This window comes from Balaenoptera physalus (assembly GCF_965194825.1).
Source record: "Balaenoptera physalus genome assembly, chromosome: 13".
NCBI classification, from domain to species: domain Eukaryota; kingdom Metazoa; phylum Chordata; class Mammalia; order Artiodactyla; family Balaenopteridae; genus Balaenoptera; species Balaenoptera physalus.
In genome coordinates, this window is record NC_138892.1 from 95,750,807 (window position 1) to 95,774,929 (window position 24,123).

Genomic DNA, 24,123 nt, shown 5'->3' on the forward strand with positions numbered 1-24,123 from the left:
TTATGGGAACACATGAGAGAGGCATGTAGCCTACTGTAGGGGACTCACGGACAGCCTCCCAAGACTAAACTTTGAGTCGGAGCTGGCCGGGTAAAGGTGGCAGGGAGGTTTTGGGAGTGAAAGTTTATTCCAGATAGAGGATGTAACTTGAAGGCAAGAGTCTGCAAAATAGTTCAGTATAGCTGGTGCATAGCTGCCAGTGTGAGCCTGTGGCGGGATGTGGGTGCTGGGAGGGAGCAGGGCAGGGGGCAGGGAGGCAGAGCTTGTGAGAAAAGAAGCCTTACAGTATAAAGGGTCAAATCCTCAAAGAGTACTCTGCTATGCATTCGAATTGGCTACCTGCGGGGTGGTGGGGATCTCTTGACTGGATTTAAGTAGAAGAATGATAAAAAAAAAAAATTTAAGTTTTAGAAGGCAGTAGTATTAGATTGGTTCAAATTATATCTACAAAAGCTTCTAAAACGATTCCAGTTTAGGTCATCAAAAGACCAAGAGATCATTTAAAATCCTGACACTCTTCGATAGTAGATTTTTACTGCTTACGTAGCACAAAGCTAGGGAGTTTAAAAACTACTTAAGAGATAACACCAAATATAAGAAAATGTATGTTACCAGAAACAATCACGTATCTCCCTTGGAGTGTAATATATTAAAACTATTAGAAGAGGTTGCTGGGTTGTTGGTTTTTTCCTTGTGGAAAATAATTATTTAATAAGTAAATATGAAAACAATTCTTAAAAAGTCATGGCACAGCTACATGGTAAGTCATTTATAGCCATTTAGATTAGGTTATTATTAGGAGTTTTAATAAGCTAGGAAAATTCTTACAATTTTTATTTTTTTTGAATTTTATTTTATTTTTTATATAGCAAGTTCTTATTAGTTATCTATTTTATACATATTAGTGTATATATGTCAATCAAGAGGTTGCTGAGTTTAAGCTATGCTGACACTTAGCAGCTTGAGGAAAACTGTTAACTCTTTTCCCATCAAATTTGGTAAAACTAAGTAAGATGGTTAGAAAAAGCAGCACATGTTTTTAAGTTGATTTGTTGAAGTTCCTGAGAGATGTTTCCCACAGAAGTTTGAGGAAAAGTGCCCACTACATATCATTATGTTTAATAGAGGTAAAATGGAATATCTCTACAGTTTCATAAGGCTTCTTTGGGTAGCTTTTGGTATCTATCTTTCATAATAATTCATATGTCCCCATGTTTGTAAAAATATATGTTGCCTCAAAGTTGGATATAGGGCTTCCCTGGTGGTGCAGTGGTTGAGAATCTGCCTGCCAATGCAGGGGACATGGGTTCAAGCCCTGGTCTGGGAAGATCCCACATGCCACGGAGCAACTAGGCCCGTGAGCCACAATTACTGAGCCTGCGCGTCTGGAGCCTGTTCTCCGCAACAAGAGAGGCCGCGATAGTGAGAGACCCGCGCACCGCGATGAAGAGTGGCCCCCACTTGCCGCAACTGGAGAAAGCCCTCGCACAGAAACAAAGACCCAACACAGCCAAAAATAAATAAATAAATATTAAAAAAAAAAAAGTTGGATATAAAAGTCAGTTCTAGTTTTATTGATTGCAGTTATACAATTGGAAATATGTACCCATAGAGAAATACTCTGTAATAGGCATAGACTTTGCTGAACAAAAGTTAAGGTGATGTTATGCCCTGTTAGAATTTTGTGAGCATTTTGAAATGCTAGGGTGCATTGTTTTTATCCTGGTACTGTCTTTGCCTTTGTCTTGATACTATTTCTAATAGTCCTGACTATCTCCTTCCTTTACTTCGTAAATATCCAGAATCCAGTCCTTTTCTTTCTTCTTTATAGGTAGACTAGACTGTTAGTTCTTTTCTATACAAATGTATGCACTATCATTTGTAATAAATTTATAGCAAAAGAAAAAAATCCCTTTAGTTCTATTTAGATGCTATGTGAATTCGGGTGAAAAACAACTCTCTAACCATTATTTTCCTCTCTGTGGCAGAATGGTTGGATTTTATTCTATATCTACTAATTAGCTTTAAAATTTTTTTTAACTGAAGTTTAGTTGATTTACGAAGTTTCAGGTGTACAGCAAAGTGATTCAGTTATATATCTTTTTTCTTTTTCAGATTCTTTTCTATTATAGGTTATTACAAGATATTGAACATAGTTCCCTGTGCTATATAGTAGGTCTTTGTTGTTTATCTATTTTATATATAGTAGTGTGTACCTGTTAATCCCTCATTCCCAGTTTATCCCTCCCTCCCGTTCCCCCCCTTGGTAACCATAAGTTTTTCTACGTCTGTGAGTCTATTTCTGTTTTGTAAATAAGTTCATGTGTATCATTTGTTTAAGATTCCACATATAACTACTTATTAGCTCTTTGACATTGGCATGATATTAAACTCTGTACCTAGCTTAACTCATGTGTACTGTGAGCATAGTAACGGTTCCTACCTCGTGAGTTTAATGTGACAATTAAAAGAAAATAAATAGATGTAAAACACTTAGAGCTGTGCCTGGCACATAGTGCAATCTAAACGTTAACTGCTACTGCCGCCTCTCCTCATCTTTCTCCTCCTCCTATCACTACTATTAGCAATCGTAGCAGTAGTAGTTTAGTTCTCGTAGTGCACTGATTTTACAAGATCATTTGGCTTAAAAAGGGGGACAGCGATTATGTTAGCTAAATGATACCTAGTTTATTTACTAAAGAGCTGGAATTAATTTGGGGGCTATTTAGAAATATTAAACTTGTTCTTGTAATGAGCAATACATTTTAATTAAATCCAATCATGCTCCGCCCTGTCTGTTCTACCTACCTCTTCCTGTGGGCCATTTTCCCAGTTGCTTAGAGTTGGAAACTATGGGAATGGAAAGAAAGAAATGCAAATATGGCATTACCAGCCCTTGTGATAATTCCCTCTTCTAATTTCCACTTCCTTCAGACCTCAAATAGCTTGCTTACCCAAACAGATCTATCTTAACTTCCCAAACAAAAATCCATACACTATGATCCAGGAACATGACGGTTTGGAGTGATTTCCCCCTTCCCTGGCTGACCCAAACACCTTTTTCACTTAATAATTCACTATAGCGAGTTGTGTTTGCTCTGTTTCAATTGCAGGTGCTCAAATCCAGGAATGTAATACCTGGAAAATAATTTTTGGGGGGAGGTTTATAAATTGACACTGGCCCAAAAGTGGACATGTTGCTATAAACAAGTCCCATTTCTGCCCAAGTGGGAATAGTAGTTCATTTGTTTCTCTCTCATTTCCCAGGCTCTTAAACTTGAAGTACCTTCAGTTAGCATTTTATAGATTTTACTGCTTTAGTTTTTGTGATTCTTCTTCCCTGTTCTCTTTTATTTTATTTCGTTTAAATTCAGATTGTTATCTGGAATAGGATTAAAAAACAACATTCTTGTTCAGGATTATTTTTGCATAGATTTGCCAACAGGGCACTGTTTCTGTGCATCAGTCTTGAAACATTGAAGGCACTTTCAAAAAACTACATAAATTCTTTGTTTCAAAGTTTCAGTAATTATCCTAGGTTTTAAGTGAGGAAATCCTGAAATAACATTTCAGAATGAATCTCTCAGTCCCATACTTTTCAGAAGTTCATAGATAGGTTTGACTTAGTCTGACTTTATATCCTCATAAATACTATCTTTTCTATTCTTTTTCTTCTAAGCAATTGACAAATGTTGTAATATTATATTTATTATTTTACTTATTTCATGCTGGCTCCCCCACTAGATTGTTAGCAGCATGAAGATAGGAACCATGTATATTTTGTTAACTGTGCACCCAGGGTCTAGAGCTATCCTGTCTAATATGGTAGCCATCGGCTATATGTAGCTATTTGCATTTAAATTAAACTAATTTAAATCTAGAAGAATGCAAATTTCCGTTCCTCAGTGGCACTAGCCACACTTCAGGTGTTCAACACTTGTGCTCAGCTACTGTATTGAACAGTGATGATATTGTACTTTTTCAGCAAAGCTGGAAGTTTTATTTGACAGGGCTTATCCAGAGCACTGATAACTATGGAATGATTACATAGTAAATCCTTGTGAACAAGTGAATGAATGAATGAATGAATGAGTACTGCTGTTGGCTCGTGCCAATTAACACTGGGTGAATCTTGTTTGAGTAATCATTTACAGAGGTCATTTTGATTTTTAATTCATCAGTGTTGACATACCCCCAGCCAACTTCAAAATACTGGATTTATCATTAGTTAAAGGAAAGTATACAACAATGGTTAAAAACATGACTAGTGGTCAAATCTTAGACATGCTACATAGGTATCATGACCAAGTTACCTTTACTTGTAACTTTTGTAAGTCCCAGATTCCCCATTAAAATGGGGATAATAAGCTCTAATAACCTCATAAGGTGGTAAGAATTAAGTAAGATAATGTACAAATAGTGATTGGCACAGTGGCTGACACATTAAAATGCGTAATGAATGAGCATTATTATTATTTTTTTTACAATAGTGAGCAGAAATATGTCTAAATTTACCCCAGTTCATGGATAATTTCGGGGTTGGTTATAAGGAACTTTACTGCTAATTTTGAAAACGCCCATTGTTATAATTTGGCAGACATTTTTCAAAGGTAGTACTATCCACAATCAAAGCTTATACTTATTATCTTTTAAATGTGAAATTTCATAGCCTTGATTTAAAAAATTTTCCCATCGGACTTAATTTTTTCCTTCCTTTAATTTTTATGACTATGTAAATATCTAACCTCTCAAGAAAAGACAGCTTCACACTACTTTTATAGGCAACTTGAATTTTAAAACTAATGCACAGATATCTCTGACTTTTATTTTGGGGTAGCTCACAAAGAATTTGTTTCCCAGATATATTTATTAAAAAGGACTTCTCTTTGGAAAAAAATAGTTTAAAATCCATTTAATTAAAATGAATAAATTAGTGGTTATTTACCTAAGGATGAATTTCAGGTTTCTTTTAGGAACCTAACTCTGTTGTGCATTTAAAGCTATGATATAATTTCTGGAAAAACAGTTAAAGCATTTTTCATTAACTATAATGCCTGAGTTAGCTAGCGATATTGCCCACTTTTACATATTATAATATTGTTCCTTTCCTGGAATTTGAAAGTAGCATTTGTTGTTATAAAAATAGCAGGCGGTTAAACATACACTACCAAAATATCAGCTGATGTTATGTAAAGTAAATCTCCTTCATTTTTTGTGCTTTCACTCTGGCTGTTAGGGTACTTTTATTTTTAGTATAAACTTGTACTCATATTTCTCAGCCAACTTAACCTCTCAAGTTCATATTACAGGTGACTTGAATTTTTCTCCTGAGTTTTTCATTAACAGATATTTGTCAGGGTTTAGACAATGAAAATGCGTTAGAGAAAGAAGCAGATTAAGCGCATACATATATTCCACTCTCTCCAAAAAAATAAATAAATGACAATGAAGGGATTTTAAAAATGCAGAAAGTCAGTGAGACCAAGGGACTCTGGAAAGTCCAGGGATGATTGTAACTAACCTACCCATCCTGAGAAGCTGAAACCCAAGCTGCTAGGGAGAGACACTGAGGTTCACTTCAGAGCCTCAGAAAGGCTCAGCAATGAGGGTGAGGCTGAAACAGGAGGATGAGTGTTTAAATAGAGCTTAGATCCCAGATGCCTCCCCACTGTCCAGCAGGATGAAGTTTATTCCGTGGAGAATGTGAAGTAGAGAACTCTCAAGTGGGAGATACCAAGACACATACGCAGGTGGGAGGATTCAGGGAAAAACTTACTAAGCAGTGAGACACCCTCAGGGTACTTCTTCTCCTCCCCAGATTTTGGCAGTCAGATATGTATTCTCCAGGGATGAAATTGGAAGATGTTTCTTTGAAGAATCTGATCTATCTGTGCAGAAGACCTGTAGGTACTGATGGTTGGGGAGGTCTCCCAATGGAACAGCCCAGCCAGATTGCTCTGTAGTGAAGCTCACCTGTTGAAAAGACCCACCCTTTGACACAGACTTTCCAGTCAGCTATTTAGTGCTCCATCTTCAAGGTGAGGAGCGACCAATGATCACCAGACATTTGAAGAAATCCAGAGACCAAAACAAACCTGGAGAAAACAAGGAAATTGCCAGAACTAGAGATGATGACGGGAGAAAAAAATTTTTAAATACAATCATTATTCTCAGAAACATCCAAGAATACATTGCAGTTAGGAAATAAGAACAGGTTCTATGAGAAAAGAAACATTTAGGGCATAAAAATGTACTTCTGGAAATTGAAAATTGATAGAGGACATGGAAAAATTTAAAAGTATTTTGAAGATAAAGTTGAGGAAGCCACTCAAAAAGTAGAACAAAAATAACAGGAAATGGAAAACAAAAGAGAAGAGACAAGAAAATTAGACACTCAGTCCAAGAGGTCCTATTCTGAATAACAGACTTTTTTAGAAAAAAAATTTTTTAAAAATGTTGTAAATAAACTATCAAAGGAATAAGTCAAGAAAATTTCCTGGAATTTAAGGACAATAATTTTCAAATTTGAAAAGGCCTATTGAGTTTCTAAAATATTGAATTTTTAAAAAACTCCTACACTGATGTAGTCACGAAATATCAAAACATCAGGGGAGAAAATTGACGATCCCCAAACTCCAGAATTGCAGAAAGAAAATAAAATAGGCCCTTACAAAATACTGAGAAACAGAATGGCACCTGACATCTCGGGAAAAACACTGAAGACAGGAACAATGCCTTCAAGATTACAGGACAAAAATAATTTCCATTATGGAATTTGAAACCAAGACAAACTACTGATCATCTACGAAAGTACTATAAACATGTCTTCAGTTATATAAAGCTTCAGAAATTATTTTTCTCATCATACTCTTTGTCAGGAAGCTCCAGAAGTATGTGCTTTTCCAAGATAAAGTAAAAATAGGAAAGGGAGAGACTCGGGATCCAGGAAACAAGGATCTAAGATAGGAGAAAGATGAAGGTAATGAACAAGAAGATGTTGAATTTGGGTACCACGACAAAAGCTGTGCAGGAGGCTTAGAGAGTCATTGATTCCGACTGTGACAGGAATATATAGAGATCAGAGAGAGATGCCCGCAGAAAGATAAAAATGATGGAATAGATGGTGTTTAAATGTACTCAAAGGAGACACTTCTGGTAGAGAGTAAAGGGATGAAATTAATAAAAGTACATAGGAGAACTAAGGGTGGAAGGTAAAATAATTATTAACTCTAATAAAGAGAAAAGGTTGTACAAAAAAGGAAATTTAACCCTAGCCTACTGTGAATGGCAATTGCACAGACACAATGCACTAAACTTTGGTCTAACCAAATTTGATATAAATGTAATGTTGCCTTCTGTGATGTGCATTCTCACTCTATCTCCAGCTTCATCCCTCATTACTTCCTACTTCTTAAGTTATTCTAAGTAACTCTGAACTGCTGGTGGTTTCCTAACTGTATGAAGCTGTTTCTTGTCTTTGCTCTTCCCTTTTCTCTTCTGGCTTACCTGGCTCATGCATCAAAACCTGAAGGAAGGCTTTTAGGAACTGAATGCCCTCCCCTTCCCAGCAGGAGGTGCCCACCTTGCCTTCTGCCTGTCTACTTGCCACATTGTACTATAAACATACATTTCTAAAGGTCTTTGTCTTTCCTTCTTTGATTCAGTCCTTCTTTGAGGGAGATTTTGTTCTGGAGACCCACTCCTATTCTAGCTTCTCCTGAACTTTATACAATGCTGTCCTTACATTGTCTGTAATATGCTCATTTCCTAAATACACCTTTTCTTTCTCTTAAAATTTCCGTGTAAGATGGGCAAGTTTTCAAGGAAATCTTTGTTAGTCTTAGGTCTTCTGTGAGTTGGATGGGGTGCCAGGGATTTGTTTTCTTAGTAAAAGTATCTACTGACAATCAGTTATTTTTATATTCAGCCAAATGTAGATGATTACTGGAATTGGCTTTGTTTTTGGACTATTCTTGGTTGCATCACTTTCTAACAGCATATTAGGACTGCCTCCATTTCTGAAGATAAATGAAAAACAGTATTTTGAAAGGAGTGCATTTTTATATTTGTCAACAAAATATTGAGCTGTATTGAATAATAGGAATAAGAAGCAGTTAAGCATGATCTGAGAATTTTACCTTATCTGCCTAGTCATGAAATTTCCATGGGCTTATAAAGTTATGTATGTTGAACTTGGTACACTCTGATACCTAAAACAGTACACAAAGTATTCTATTAGAGCAAAATACCTGTCCCTGTGTAACCATTATGCTGGTATTTGGATCTGTGAAACCATATCTTGCTAAAACAGATCAAACAAATTGAAATAATGAATAGTCTTTGATAAGATATGGGACCTCTATGATTTTTTATCAAAATAATCAATGTTTGAGTGGTATGGCAGGCAGAGAGAGATGAAGTTGAGATGAGAAGTAACATCTTTTTATAAAATATCTGAGAAGCAGTTTGGGAGTGATGTAAACATGTACATTATAATACATCAGAAAGCTTGATTTAACCTTCATTTGTACAGAATTGCATTTCTTAAAAACAAAGTCCTGTATCGTTTAACAATTAAGCATTTTTATTTCTAATAACCTTAGGGAGATGTATTTATGTTTTGGAAAAGTGGGATGCATTCAGCATAACAGTTGCTTAAAGGTGACATTTCTCACTTTGTGGGTTGTGACCATTTCTAAAATTATGTTGTACAGTTTGTAAACCATTGGTCCTCTTAAGGAGCTGTACTGAAAATTCAGAGTGAATCACCTGCCACGTTTAGTTTATTGTTTAACATCCGTTGCTCTAGGTAATACCGAGGAAGGTAATCATGTGGCAACAGGGTAGTTAAATATTAAAATGTTATATCTCATCCGTGGGTTAGAACTCTTCTCACTGTACCTGTAAGGTTTTTTTTTTTTTTAACATCTTTATTGCAGTATTATTGCTTTACAATGGTGTGTTAGTTTCTGCTTTATAACAAAGTGAATCAGTTAAACATATACATATGTTCCCATATCTCTTCCCTCTTGCATCTCCCTCCCTCCCACCCTCCCTATCCCACCCTTCTAGGTGCTCACAAAGCACAGAGCTGATCTCCCTGTGCTATGCGGTTGCTTCCCACTAGCTCTCTATTTTACATTTGGTAGTGTATATATGTCCATGCCACTTTCACTTTGTCACAGCTTACCCTTCCCCCTCCCCATATCCTCAAGTCCATTCTCTAGTAGGTCTGTGTCTTTATTCCCGTCTTGCCACTAGGTTCTTCATGACCTTTTTTTTTTTTTCCTTAGATTCCATATATATGTGTTAGCATTACTGTATTTGTTTTTCTCTTTCTGACTTACTTCACTCTGTATGACAGACTCTAACTCCATCCACCTCACCCAATCCAAAAATGGGCAGAAGACCTAAATAGACATTTCTCCAAAGAAGATATACAGATTGCCAACAAACACATGAAAGAATGCTCAACATCATTAATCATTAGAGAAATGCAAGTCAAAACTACAATGAGATATCATCTCACACCGGTCAGAATGGCCATCATTAAAAAATCTAGAAACAATAAGTGCTGGAGAGGGTGTGGAGAAAAGGGAACACTCTTGCACTGTTGGTGGGAATGTAAATTGATACAGCCACTATGGAGAACAGTATGGAGGTTCCTTAAAAAACTAAAAATAGAACTACCATACGACCCAGCAATCCCACTACTGGGCATATACCCTGAGAAAACCATGATTCAAAAAGAGTCATGTACCAAAATGTTCATTGCAGCTCTATTTACAATAGCCAGGACATGGAAGCAACCTAAGTGTCCATCATTGGATGAATGGATAAAGAAGATGTGGCACATATATACAATGGAATATTACTCTCCATAAAAAGAAACAAAATTGAGTTATTTGTAGTGAGGTGGATGGAGTCTGTCATACCTGTAAGGTTTTTGATTTACTATTTTTAGGGGCCATTTAATACATCATAATGAAATTTGAATTCAAGAGTTTCGATTTCATTAAAGATAATTTTCGAACATATTTTTCTATCTCTCCACCCAGCTGGGTTACGTCAGGCCCAGATAACGCTTTGTTTGCCTTTGTAAGATATATTGACCTGTACTAATTTAGCATATGGCACTACTATGGAAAAAGGATGTCTAGCAATAAAAATATGTCGTATGAGATCCTAATTCCTCAGTGGCTTTTGTTTTGCATTAGTCAACGGCACAAAGTTTAACTTTGGAAACCTTCCACCAAGGTTCATAGAATATCAGTAAATACTAACCCTCAAGGTTGATTTACAAAAAGTAGAGATTTGAAAAAAAATTACTGGGGGTGGGGCGGGTGGGGGGGGTGAGATGGTCTTCTTAACTTATTTTTCCAAAATGTTCTTCTCTGAATTCTGCTCAATTGAGAAATGAATTGACAGAAAAAGTTATACTTTTATTTTTACCCTGAGAGAAAATGTCCACAGTGAATATTCTCCTACCTCTTCTTGAGAATCTGTTCCAACAACTTTTTGCTTCTGGGAAGATTTGAACTTCTTAGATAATGTTTACTTTTTAAAGTTCTGATCATCTTTTGGTGGTGGTAGCTAGGGTTTTTGTTAAGGGCTGGGATCTCTCTCATGCCCTGATTTCACTTGCTTTCTTTCTCTCTTTTCTTTCTCCCTTCCTTCCTTCCTTCCTTTCTTCCTTTCTTCCTTTCTTTCTTCTTTCTTCCTTTCTTCCTTTCTTTTCTTCCCTTTCCCTCCCTCCCTCCCTCCCTCCCTTCCTTCCTTCCTTCCTTTCTTCCTTCCTTTCTTTCTTTTTTAGCAGTATTCTATGCCCAGCACAGAACTAAAGCTAACTCAGATCTTGTCTGAATAAGGGATTGGGGTATACAAGAACTTTCTGTGCTGGCTTTACAACTTTTCTGTAAATCTAAAATGATTCAGAAATTTAAAAGTTTATTATAAAAAAATTTTAAAAAACAGAACTTAGCTGCAGTTTTAATTAGACCTCAAGTGCACATGATGTAGTGAGTGACAATCTCTTTAAGAGGTGGCAGTAGTGAGGAGGCACTTGGACCTCCTTTAGCTGATCAATTGCATCACAGGGTGCTTTTGAGTCAAAAACTTCCACTGATAAAGTATATGGTCCTTTAAAAGTCAGTTTATTGTGGCATTTTTCACAGAACTAGAACAAAAAATTTTTAAATTTGTGTGGAAACGCAAAAGACCCTGAATAGCCAAAGCAATCTTGAGAAAGAAAAACAGAGCTGGAGAAATCAGGCTCCCTGACTTAAGACTATACTACAAAGCTACAGTCATCAAAACTGTATGGTACTGGCACAAAAAAAGAAATATAGATCAATGGAATAGGATAGAAAGCCCAGAAATAAACCTATGGTCAGTTAATCTATGATAAAGGAGGCAAGCATATACAATGGAGAAAAGACAGTCTCTTCAATAAGTGGTGCTGGGAAAACTGGACAGCTATATGTAAAAGAATGAAATTAGAACATTCTCTAACACCATACACAAAAATTAACTCAAAATGGATTAAAGACCTAAATGGAAAAGCAGATACTATAAAAACACTAGAGGAAAACATAGGCACAACACTCTGACATAAATCTCAGCAATATCTTTTTGGATCCGTCTCCTAGAGTAATGGAAATAAAAACAGAACGAAACAAAAGTCAGTTTATTGTAGCAACCATTATATAAGACTGTCTGTAAGTTCACTGTTAATCATGGAAATAATACAATGTGGGAGGTATACATTTTCATAGAAGGTTTTATCAAGCCTGTAAAGGGAAAGTACATGTAAATAAGTGCATCATACATAAATAAGTATATGGAGATTTCAGTTAAAATTCCTCATATCACTTGTGAAATTTCATGGCAACCTTGCTAAGAAATAATTCAAGATCTGATCCAACCACCATCTTTTCCCTACACGCAACCCCAGGGTATGGTTCCATGGGATAGGGGCCCTGGTAATAGACAGAAGTTGAGAAAATTTTTTTCTTTCTGAATTTCTTTCCCTTTTCTACCATAGTTTTATTTTTTGTTGGAAAATTCCAGCTAAATTAGAGGCTTACTTTCTCCTCCCCCCCTTTAATACATATTTAATCATAATGGAAGAAATACAAATGATTCAGATAAATTTATAGGTATCACATGGGGATGAAACACTCAAAAGACCTTTTATATTTAGAAACTGTCTCAACTATGATAAAAAAAATTAACCCAAGAAAGTAAGACAAGTAAATACTTAGATATTTAACCAGTGAAAAATTATGACTCAAAGCTAGATTCAGCTTAACTAATCATTTTCAATATTATAATTAATAGTTTTTAATATGTGGTGTTTTTAGACCTGATGACACTTTTTCACATTTTTCAGTGAACAATATGTTTATGAAGCAATAAAGCCATTCCATAAAAGTGGCACTATTGCCATTGTAATATCCCTTTCCATAAAGTAAATCTTCTTCCCTTTCAAAATTAGCATTTTTTATTCTAAGAAAAATTGTTGACTAAAATAAAGAATATCATTGAAACACTCAGAGTGAAAAGAACTGAAAACCTTTGGAGAGTATACAATGGTCAAACTAGCAGTGTAACTTACTGCAAAGAAAATTGGATATAAGTCAGCCAGATCAGAATTGGAATCCTGGTTCTAATTCTAGCTGCTTGTGTTACCCCTTGGGCAAATGACAATTTATTTGAGGCTGTCATTTCACTTAGAAAATACCTACCTCAAAAGGTTATTCTAAGAATGGAATGAGATGAAGTTTGTAAAATGCCATGTGAAGTGGGGGCTCATTGAATGTTGTTTTCTCTTTTTTGTTCTCTGCCTCTGATTACATTCAAGAAACAGGACATCACTCTTCAGTCATTCATGATACTAGACTTTTTTTTTTTTTTTGGAGGTGATGAATATGTTTATTACCTTGATGGTACTGATGGTATAACAAGTGTATGCATATGTCCAAATTCATCAACATGTATACATTAAAGATGTGCAATTTTTGGTATATAAAAGTATACCTCAATAAAGCTGGGGAAGATTTTTAAATAGAAGTTCTAAAAAAACAAAAAATCCAAATTAGATGATTTTTTAAAATTTCAGAATAACACACACATGGCACCTAGTCTCTTTAGCTCAATTTCTTCATCTATAAAATGGAAAATAGTACTTCCTTCAAAAATGAATGTGAAGATTAAGTAAGATAACGGATAGAAAACATTTAGCACAATACTTGGTACAGGGTAAACAGTCGATGAATAACAGTTGTGCTTTTTAAAATTAGCACAGTTTCCCAAATCAGTACAGTATTAACAATGTTTTGAACTGAGATATTAGTCATTTCCAGTGTTTAACATCCAAGCAGTGTATATGCACTGATGATGTCATCAGTGTAACAAGAATTAGAGGGAAATACTCAAATAGTACTAATAGGGTATATATGATTCTTCTCTGTACTAGGCCTTTCTATCAAATCTGTCACAATATTACACATATAATTATGGCTAAAGTGTTTCTTTTTAGTTGCTTATTAAATTTTTTTTGATGCAAACCTTCAATTTTTATTTTTTTAAATTTTTTATTTTTTATTTTATTATTCAAACAGAAAGTCACAAAAATTATAGTCATCCTCATCAGTTCACTCAGTCGCATGTAATTAATTTTTTTTCATCTTGATCTTTTGTTAGCACTTTTATGAATTCATCAGTTTTCCATTAGAGTTCTGAAAATGCTTATTCATTCAGTTCAGCAATATAGTCAGTTACCAGAAACCTGTACTTGTCAGAGTCTTTTCCATGAATTCCTTGAACATGAAACCCCTTTATAGGAACATTTTTGCAAAAGCATCAGAGTACACCCAGAACTGTCTGTAAATGACAAAAGACTTAAAAATGACCACAGTTAAAGATTTGATGAAAGTTCATGACAATGCAATTGAGAAGGAAATTTAGTTATTTCTGAGGTATACATTTAAAAAAAATATCTAGAATTATGACTTATAACATTACACCAGAACATATAAGATTTTTAGGAATTTCATGTAATGTCTGAAACATTTATATTAACATATTTCCATACAAATAACCCAAAGAAAGTTTAGTATTAGTTGTTTTTTTTTAGTTTTTTAATTTAATTTTATTTATTTTTTTATGCAGCAGGTTCTTATTAGTCATCAATTTTATACACATCAGTGTATACATGTCAATCCCAATCGCCCAATTAATCACACCACCATCCCCACCCCCCCGCGGCTTTCCCCCTTGGTGTCCATATGTTTGTTCTCTACATATGTGTCTCAACTTCTGCCCTGCAAACCGGTTCATCTGTAACATTTTTCTAGGTTCCACATACATGTGTTAATATACGATATTTGTTTTTCTCTTTCTGACTTACTTCACTCTGTATGACAGTCTCTAGATCCATCCACGTCTCAACAAATAACCCAGTTTTGTTCCTTTTTATGGCTGAGTAATATTCCATTGTATATATGTACCACAACTTCTTTATCCATTCATCTGTCGATGGGCATTTAGGTTGCTTCCATGACCTGGCTATTGTAAATAGTGCTGCAATGAACACTGGGGTGCATGTGTCTTTTTGAATTATGGTTTTCTCTGGGTATATGCCCAGTAGTGGGATTGCTGGATCATATGGTAATTCTATTTTTAGTTTTTTAAGGAACCTCCATACTGTTCTCCATAGTGGCTGCATCAATTTACATTCCCACCAACAGTGCAAGAGGGTACGCTTTTCTCCACACCGTCTCCAGCATTTGTTGTTTGTAGATTTTCTGATGATGCCCATTCTAACTGGTGTGGGGTGATACCTCATTGTAGTTTTGATTTGCATTTCTCTAATAATTAGTGATGTTGAGCAGCTTTTCATGTGCTTCTTGGCCATATGTATGTCTTCTTTGGAGAAGTGTCTATTTAGGTCTTCTGCCCATTTTTTTGATTGGGTTGTTTGTTTTTTTTAATATTGAGCTGCATGAGCTCTTTATATATTTTGGAGATTAATCCTTTGTCCATTGCTTCATTTGCAAATATTTTCTCCCATTCTGAGGGTTGTCTTTTCATCTTGTTTATGGTTTCCTTTGCTGTGCAAAAGCTTTGAAGTTTCATTAGGTCCCATTTGTTTATTTTTGTTTTAATTTCCATTACTCTAGGAGGTGGATCAAAAAAGATCTTGCTGTGATTTATGTCAAAGAATGTTCTTCCTGTGTTTTCCTCTAAGACTTTTATAGTGTCCGGTCTTACATTTAGGTCTCAAATCCATTTTGAGTTCATTTTTGTGTATGTTGTTAGGGAGTGTTCTAATTTCATTCTTTTACATGTAGCTGTCCAATTTTCCCAGCACCACTTATTGAAGAGACTGTCTTTTCTCCATTGTATATCCTTGCCTCCTTTGTCATAGATTAGTTGACCATAGGTGCCTGGGTTTATCTCTGGGATTTCTATCTTGTTCCATTGATCTATGTTTCTGTTTTTGTGCCAGTACCATACTGTCTTGAGTACTGTAGCTTTGTAGTGTAGTCTGAAGTCAGGGAGTCTGATTCCTCCAACTCCGTTTTTTTCCCTCAAGACTACTTTGGCTATTCGGGGTCTTTTGTGTCTCCATACAAATTTTAAGATTTTTTGTTCTAGTTCCGTAAAAAATGCCATTGGTAATTTGGTAGGTATTGCATTGAATCTGTAGATTGCTTTAGGTAGTATAGTCATTTTCACAATATTGATTCTTCCAATCCAAGAACATGGTATATCTCTCCCTCTGTTGGTATCATCTTTAATTTCTTTCATCAGTGTCTTATAGTTTTCTGCATACAGGTCTTTTGTCTCCCTAGGTAGGTTTATTTCTAGGTATTTTATTCTTTTTGTTACCATGGTAAATGGGAGTGTTTCCTTAATTTCTCTTTCAGATTTTTCATCATTAGTGTATAGGAATGCAAGAGATTTCTGTGCATTAATTTTGTATCCTGGAACTTTACCAAATTCACTGATTAGCTCGAGTAGTTTTCTGGTGGCATTATTAGGATTCTCTATGTATAGTATCATGTCATCTGCAAACAGTGACAGTTTTACTTCTTTTTTTCCAGTTTGTATTCCTTTTGTTTCTTTTTCTTCTCTGATTGCCGTGGCTAGGACTTCCAAAACTATGTTGAATAATAGTGATGAGAGTGGACATCCTTGTCTTGTTCCTGATCTTAGTGGAAATGGTTTCAGTTTTTCACCATTGAGAATGATGTTTGCTGTAGGTTTGTTGTATATGGCCTTTATGTTGAGGTAGGTTCCCTCTATGCCCACCCTGGAGAGTTTTTATCATAAATGTGTGTTGAATTTTGTCAAAAGCTTTTTCTGCATCTGTTGAGATGATCACATGGTTTTTATTCTTCAATTTGTTAATATGGTGTATCACATTGGTTGATTTGCATATATTGAAGAATCCTTGCATCCCTGGGATAAATCCCACTTGATCATGGTGTATGATCCTTTTAATGTGTTGTTGGATTCTGTTTGCTAGCATTTCGTTGAGCATTTTTGCATCTATATTCATCAGTGATATTTGTCTGTAATTTTCTTTTTTTGTAGTATCTTTGTCTGGTTTTGGTATCAGGGTGATGGTGGCCTCATAGAATGAGTTTGCGAGTGTTCCTTCCTCTGCAATTTTTTGGAAGAGTTTGAGAAGGATGGGTGTTAGCTCTTCTCTAAATGTTTGATAGAATTCACCTGTGAAGCCGTCTGGTCCTGGGATTTTGTTTGTTGGAAGATTTTTAATCACAGTTTCAATTTCATTACTTGTGATTGGTCTGTTCATATTTTCTATTTCTTCCTGGTTCACTCTTGGAAGATTATACCTTTCTAAGAATTTGTCCATTTCTTCCAGGTTGTCCATTTTATTGGCATAGAGTTTCTTGTAGTACTCTCTTAGGATGCTTTGTATTTCTGTGGTGTCTGTTGTAACTTCTCCTTTTTCATTTCTAATTTTATTGATTTGAGTCCTCTCCCTCTTTTTCTTGATGAGTCTGGCTAATGGTTTATCAATTTTGTTTATCTTCTCAAAGAACCAGCTTTTAGTTTTATTGCTCTTTGCTATTGTTTTCTTTGTTTCTCTTTCATTTATTTCTGCTCTGATCTTTATTATTTTTTTCCTTCTGCTAACTTTGGGTTTTGCTTGTTCTTCTTTCTCTAGTTCCTTTAGGTGTAAAGTTAGATTGTTTATCTGAGATTTTTCTTGTTTCTTGTGGTAGGCTTGTATAGCTATAAACTTCCCTCTTAGAACTGCTTTTGCTGTATCGCATAGGTTTTGGATCATCGTGTTTTCATTGTCATTTGTCTCTAGGTATTTTTTGATTTCCTATTTGATTTCTTCAGTGATCTCTTGGTTATTTAGTAATGTATTGTTTAGCCTGCATATGTTTGTATTTTTTACGGTTTTTTCCCTGTAATTCATTTCTAATCTCATAGCATTGTGGTCAGAAAAGATGCTTGATATGATTTCAATTTTCTTAAATTTACTGAGGCTTGATTTGTGACCCAAGCTGTGATCTCCCCTGGAGAATGTTCCGTGCGCACTTGAGAAGAAAGTGTAATCTGCTGTTTTCGGATGGAATGTCCTATAAACATCAATTAAATCTATCTGGTCTATTGTGTCATTTAAAGCTTGTGTTTCCTTATTTATCTTCATTTTGGATGATCTGTCCATTGGTGAAAGTGAGGTGTTAAAGTCCCCCACTATTATTGTGTTACTGTCGATTTCCTGTTTTATAGCTGTTAGCAGTTGCCTTATGTATTGAGGTGCTCCTATGTTGGGTGCATATATATTTTAATTGTTATATCTTTTTCTTGGATTGATCCGTTTATCATTATGTAGTGTCCTTCCTTGTCTCTTGTAACATTCTTTATTTTAAAGTCCATTTTACCTGATATAAGTATTGCTACTCCAGCTTTCTTTTGATATCCGTTTGCATGGAATATCTTTTTCCATCCCCTCACTTTCAGTCTGTATGTGTCCCTAGGTCTGAAGTGGGTCTCTTGTAGACAGCATATATATGGGTCTTGTTTTTGTATCCATTCAGCAAGCCTGTGTCTTTTGGTTGGAGCATTTAATCCATTCACGTTTAAGGTAATTATCGATACGTATGTTCCTATGACCATTTTCTTAATTGTTTTGGGTTTGTTTTTGTAGGTCCTTTTCTTCTCTTGTGTTTCCCACTTAGAGAAGTTCCTTTAGCATTTGTTGTAGAGCTGGTTTGGTGGCGCTGAATTGTCTTAGCTTTTGCTTGTCTGTAAAGCTTTTAATTTCTCCGTCGTATCTGAATGAGATCCTTGCCGGGTAGAGTAATCTTGGTTTTAGGTTCTTCCCTTTCATCACTTTAAGTATATCATGCCACTCCCTTCTGGCTTGTAGAGTTTCTGATGAGAAATCAGCTGGTAACCTTATGGAAGTTCCCTTGTATATTATTTGTCATTTTGCCAATTTGATTACTATGTGTCTCGGTGTGTTGCTCCCTGGGTTTCTCCTGTATGGGACTTGCTGCGCTTCCTGGACTTGGGTGGCTATTTCCTTTCCCATGTTAGGGAAGTTTTCGACTATAATCCCTTTACATATTTTTTCTGGTCCTTTCTCTCTCTCTTCTCCTTCTGGGACCCCTATAATGCGAATGTTGTTGTGTTTAATGTTGTTCCAGAGGTCTCTTAGGCTGTCTTCATTTCTTTTCATTCTTTTTTCTTTATTGTTTTGCACAGCAGTGAATTCCACCATTCTGTCTTCCAGGTCACTTATCCATTCTTCTGCCTCAGTTATTCTGCTATTGATTCCTTCTAGTGTAGTTTTCATTTCAGTTATTGTATTGTTCATCTCTGTTTGTTTGTTCTTTAATTCTTCTAGGTCTATGTTTAACATTTCTTGCATCTTCTCGATCTTTGCCTCCATCCTTTTTCCGAGGTCCTGGATCATCGTCACTATCATTATTCTGAATTCTTTTTCTGGAAGGTTGCCTATCTCCACTTCATTTAGTTGTTTTTCTGGGGTTTTATGTTGTTCCTTCATCTGGTACATAGCCCTCTGCCTTTTCATCTTGTCTATCTTTCTGTGAATGTGGTTTTTGTTCCACAGGCTGCAGGATTGTAGTTCTTCTGCTTATTAAATTTTAGTAACAAAGATTTTTCTTCAGCTAATTGTTAAACCAACAACATTCTGAATTGAACATATATTTTCCCCCAAATTATGACCTAACCTATAAACAGCCAAAGATTTTTCTCAGAATTATAAAAAAAGAGGAATCAAGTTAATTATTTTAAGTGATTACAAGGTATTGTGCCTTTAAGGCACAGAATTACTCTTTCTACATCGATATTGGCCTTGAGAAAATATTGTGCTTCCATATGGCCTAGAAATTATTGTGACACCTTCACAAGTGTTAGCTACTATTGTCATCATCATTATTATTACTGTTATCATAACAGTTTAGTGTTATTAGTTTCCTAAGTTTATTCACTCACACAAATTCTTTATTACTAAATATTAGACCAAATGACATAGAGAAATAGAGAAGGTGACATCTCTACAGACAACAGTACTGGTAAGATGTATTGAAAAGTGACTCCTAGAAGACACAGAAGGAGACAGAATATGTGATGATTTAGCAGGTTTAAAGCACTTTTTCTTGTCTTTTAGTAAATTAAGCGCAATCACTAGTAGACAATGTCACAAAGTATTGGTAGAAATTAAATTTCAGTGGTCTTTTAGTTAAAACCCTAAATAATGTAATCAATCTCCTCACCCCTATTTTGGTTATAACTTAGACCCAGAGATGTGACTTAAATTAAACTGAAATTGAAATACAGATACTTCAAGGTAGGTACACCCAAACAGACTAACAAAAACTTAAATAAACAAAAAGGTGTCTGTAACATTTTTCTGAGAGCACAAGTCATTGTGTGGTAGCTAGATTGGGTAGACGGGATTCTAACACTGCGTAATGACTACAAACTCATTCATCAATTTGAAAATTGATACCATATGCAAGCAAGAGTGAAGAAAAGAAACGGGAATATAAATTGTTATTTATTTATTTATGTTTGGGATCTTAAACTTTCCAATATAAATTTAACTTGCTGGTTTAGCCTTAATATAGCCTCATTTGTTTCTGCTTACCATGATTTTCATACATTCTATTTACTTTCCTTTGAAAATTTCAGTGTTCAACATTTTGGGTATGTTGAACTGAGATCTTAAATTTACCATTTTTTTATGTTTGTAATTGCCATGGAGTGCTATTTGCTGGAGAAAATAAGGAGAAAATTATAGTAACTATGACGAAGTGTTTTCATAAGGAAACTGATGCTCTTATTTCAGATTTGTTGGAAGCTATTATGAATTTTTTAGTGTACACTTTTTTAGAATTAAGTAGTTAATGTAGTAGAGTTAACTGAATTTTTGAGTCCTTAAAAGTAATAAAGAAAAACTTTGTCTCAGTTTTTAAGTTGTTTTAAGAGTTAATAAAAATAAAAGCACCTAATTTCTCAGTAAGACTGATGGTTCTTCTATATTATATATACATATAGTCCATATAGGTATAAATTGGATATATCTCTTAAAAGCCTAAAGGGGAGCAAACATTTGTAATTGTTTCCTTTGCAAGGTGTGCCCTGTATTGCTGTGTTTAAATATCTGAAAGCTTCTACGTTGCTACATGAGCATCTCTGACAAATGACACTATGGTTGCCAAAGAGAAAAGTTTCCATATTTAAAATTCAGTTTAGCAAATCAACATTTTCTATTCCCTTTTCGAATGTCTCTTATTCTGACAGATCACTATTTTAAAGAAAACACAAACCACGAATTTATTTGACTGTCATGAAGAATTAAACATGAAAAAGTTGAGACGGTTGTGGCTCTCGCTTTTCACTAAAACCACCTGCTATGGGTTTAAAATGCAAACTAGATCAAAACCACTACAAACCCTGGGGGTTTAATTTACGTGCTGAATGAACCAGCTTGTTTTAAAACAGTACTTTTTTTTTTTTTTTAACTTTAGAAGAAACTTGTACATCTATCTCATTTGATCTTTCACTAGCCCTGTGAGCTAGAAAGACCAAGAATTATCTCTATTTTACTGATGAGAAAATTGAGACAGAGGCTTAATTGACTTCCTTCGGCTAGTTAGTGCCAGAAATGGTGTTAAAGTTCCAGGCTTCTGTGAAAGCCTCTGTCCTAACCTTTAGCTCTAGATCCATAATGTTATCCCAGACCTCTGTCCTGGCCCAAATTCTAGAATGTAACAGTGATGTGCTCTCTCTTGATTCTATAGCCTTGTGAGAGACAATTGTGAAATATTTAGGATTTTGTAAGCTGCTGTTAAACCAATGCTAGCTTGAAATGGGCCATGGTGGGAATACTTATAGCATGGAAATCAGGAAGTACTACAAATCAGGGGTTTATTTTTCCCCAGAGAATTGGTTTACCTCTGTACACTGATTGTATCTAAGTATAAATTGAAGGAAAATAAACAACAATAATAAAAACAGAAACGATAATGTAGTATAAATGTAATTTTATGGATGCAATACTTACCTATGTTAGAGGTCAATATTTCTTTGTTCCTTAATTTGGAAATTTGCTTCTAAGCTGTGAATAAATATGGACAAGACTTCAGGAAAGGTTGAATTAAAGAGTGTTTTGGGTTTTCCTGGTGGTGCAGTGGTTAAGTATCTGCCTGCCAATGCAGGGGACATGGGTTCGAGCCCTGGTCCGGGAAGATCCCACATGCCATGGAGCAGCTAAGCCCGTGCCACAACTACTGAAGCCTGCATGCCACAACTACTGAAGTCCGCGCTCCTAGAGCCCGTGCTCCGCAACAAGAGAAGCCACTGCAGTGAGAAGCCCGCGCGCCGCAACAAAGAGTAACCCCTGCTCGCCACAACTAGAGAAAGCCCGCACGCAGCAACGAAGACCCAACACAGCCAAAAATAAATAAAATTAAAAAATAATAATAAATTAAAAAAAAAAAACTTGAGTGTTTTGAGGACCTTTATAAATCCTATCCATTCTTTAAGGACTAGGTCAAGTGCCAGCCCTTCAAAAAATTATGGCAGTTGCCTTGCTTTTCCTATCTCAGAACCTCTAGTAGGTTTAAAATAGAGCCTCATACATTGGGACTTATTTACTCTGTGTTTCATATGGATTGGTTTTGTATCCTTAAGAATACAATAAACTCTTTGAAGAGTAGGACGTGGACTCTCCTTCTTTCTTTATTTGAATTAATATTTAATTCAAATATTAAATATTTTGTACTATTCATACTGCTTAAGAAACAGCAGTCATCAAACAAAACTCTCTGCCCTTATGGAGCTTAAAGTCTAGTGAAGAATCAGGAATTAATTTAAACAAATGAGAAATTACAACTGTGGTAAATAGTTTGAAAAATTGTCTATAGTGCTGAGAGTATCTGATAGTGGGCTTTTGTCTATTCACAGAGGTCAGTAAATGCTTCCCTGAGGACACGGTGATTGAATTGAAATGTGAAGAATGAGAAAGAATTAACTGGAAGTTACTAGGTCTTGAATATTCTTTATGCAGGCTTTCTGTGCCCTCTCAATCTGAATTAAGTTCCCATATTATATACCCCCCCAAGTGACCCTGAATTTTCCCTTTGTGATAGTAACAACAATTTAAAATTTTATATTTATTCACTAAATGCATGTTTTTCCCACTAGACTATTGGCCCAAAGCTAGGACTATGTCTCTTTTGATCACCTTGGTAGTGCCAGGATCCATCATAGTACCTGACAAATAACTCACACAGTAGTTGTGAATATTTCTACTCTTTGCCTTTGTCTTATAATAAAGCTGGGATATGTCCTACCTACCTCTCAGTTATTGAAAAGACATAGTAATGTAATGTATACAAAAGTCAGAAAAGTAAGACAAGATCCAAAATAGTTTAGTGCCACAGAAAGCAGGAAGGGCCACATGTTCAGGGGTGAATAGAAATAATTCAGGTGTAGCTGTACTGTCTAGGAGAAAACAAAAAAGGCCATTGGATTTGGCAGTAAGGAAGTTTTACTTATTTGCATTTATCTTGTTTGAAGGAAATTTGTTCAATTTGTGAAACATTAAAATTGGTTTCTGAAGATAAATATCTGGTGTTAATTTAAAAAGTTGTTTTCTTGTGAAAAGTAAAAGGATTGTGTAAATGAATACCGTCTTGAAAAAAGAGGTGTATCCAAGTGTATACATAGGATGTTGTCAAATGTGCTTTGAAAGAAGGAAATAAGAAAATGGAAGGAAGGGAGGGAGGAAGGAAGGAAGGAAGGAAGGAAGTAGAACTAGATACAGGAAAAAAGACTGGAGGATATTGACAGGACTGTTAAATGGTTATTTTTATTTATTTATTTATTTTAACATCTTTATTGGAGTATAATTGCTTTACAATGGTGTGTTAGTTTCTGCTTTATAACATAGTAAATCAGCTATACATTTACATATATCCCCATATCTCCTCCCTCTTGCATCTCCCTCCCACCCTCCCTATCCCATCCCTCTAGGTGGCCACAAAGCACCAAGCTGATCTCCCTGTGCTATGCGGCTGCTTCCCACTAGCTATCTATTTTACATTTGGTAGTATATATAAGTCCATGCCACTCTCTCACTTCGTCCCAGCTTACCCTTCCCCCTCCCCATGTCCTCAAGTCCATTCTCTATGTCTGTGTCTTTATTCCTGTCCTGCCCCTAGGTTCTTCAGAACCTTTTTTTTTTGTTTTAGATGGCATATATATGTGTTAGCCTACTGTGTTTGTTTTTCTGTTTCTGACTTCACTCTATATGACAGACTCTAGGTCCATCCACCTCACTACAAATAACTCAATTTTGTTTCTTTTTATGGCTGAGTAATATTCCATTGTATATATGTGCCACATCTTCTTTATCCATTCATCTGTCGATGGACACTTAGGTTGCTTCCATGGCCTGGCTATTGTAAATAGAGCTGCAATGAACATTGTGGTACATGACTCTTTTTGAATTATGGTTTTCTCAGGGTATATGCCCAGTAGTGGGATTGCTGGGTCCTATGGTAGTTCTATTTTTAGTTCTTTAAGGAACCTCTA

General features: G+C 35.5%; 1 protein-coding gene across 12 annotated transcripts in view; it reads left to right on the plus strand.

Moving 5' to 3' along the window:
- EPS8 (EGFR pathway substrate 8, signaling adaptor) overlaps nucleotides 1–24,123 on the plus strand; it is a 211,352-nt gene that overhangs the window by 110,401 nt on the left and 76,828 nt on the right. The gene's annotated exons all lie outside the window — the stretch shown is intronic.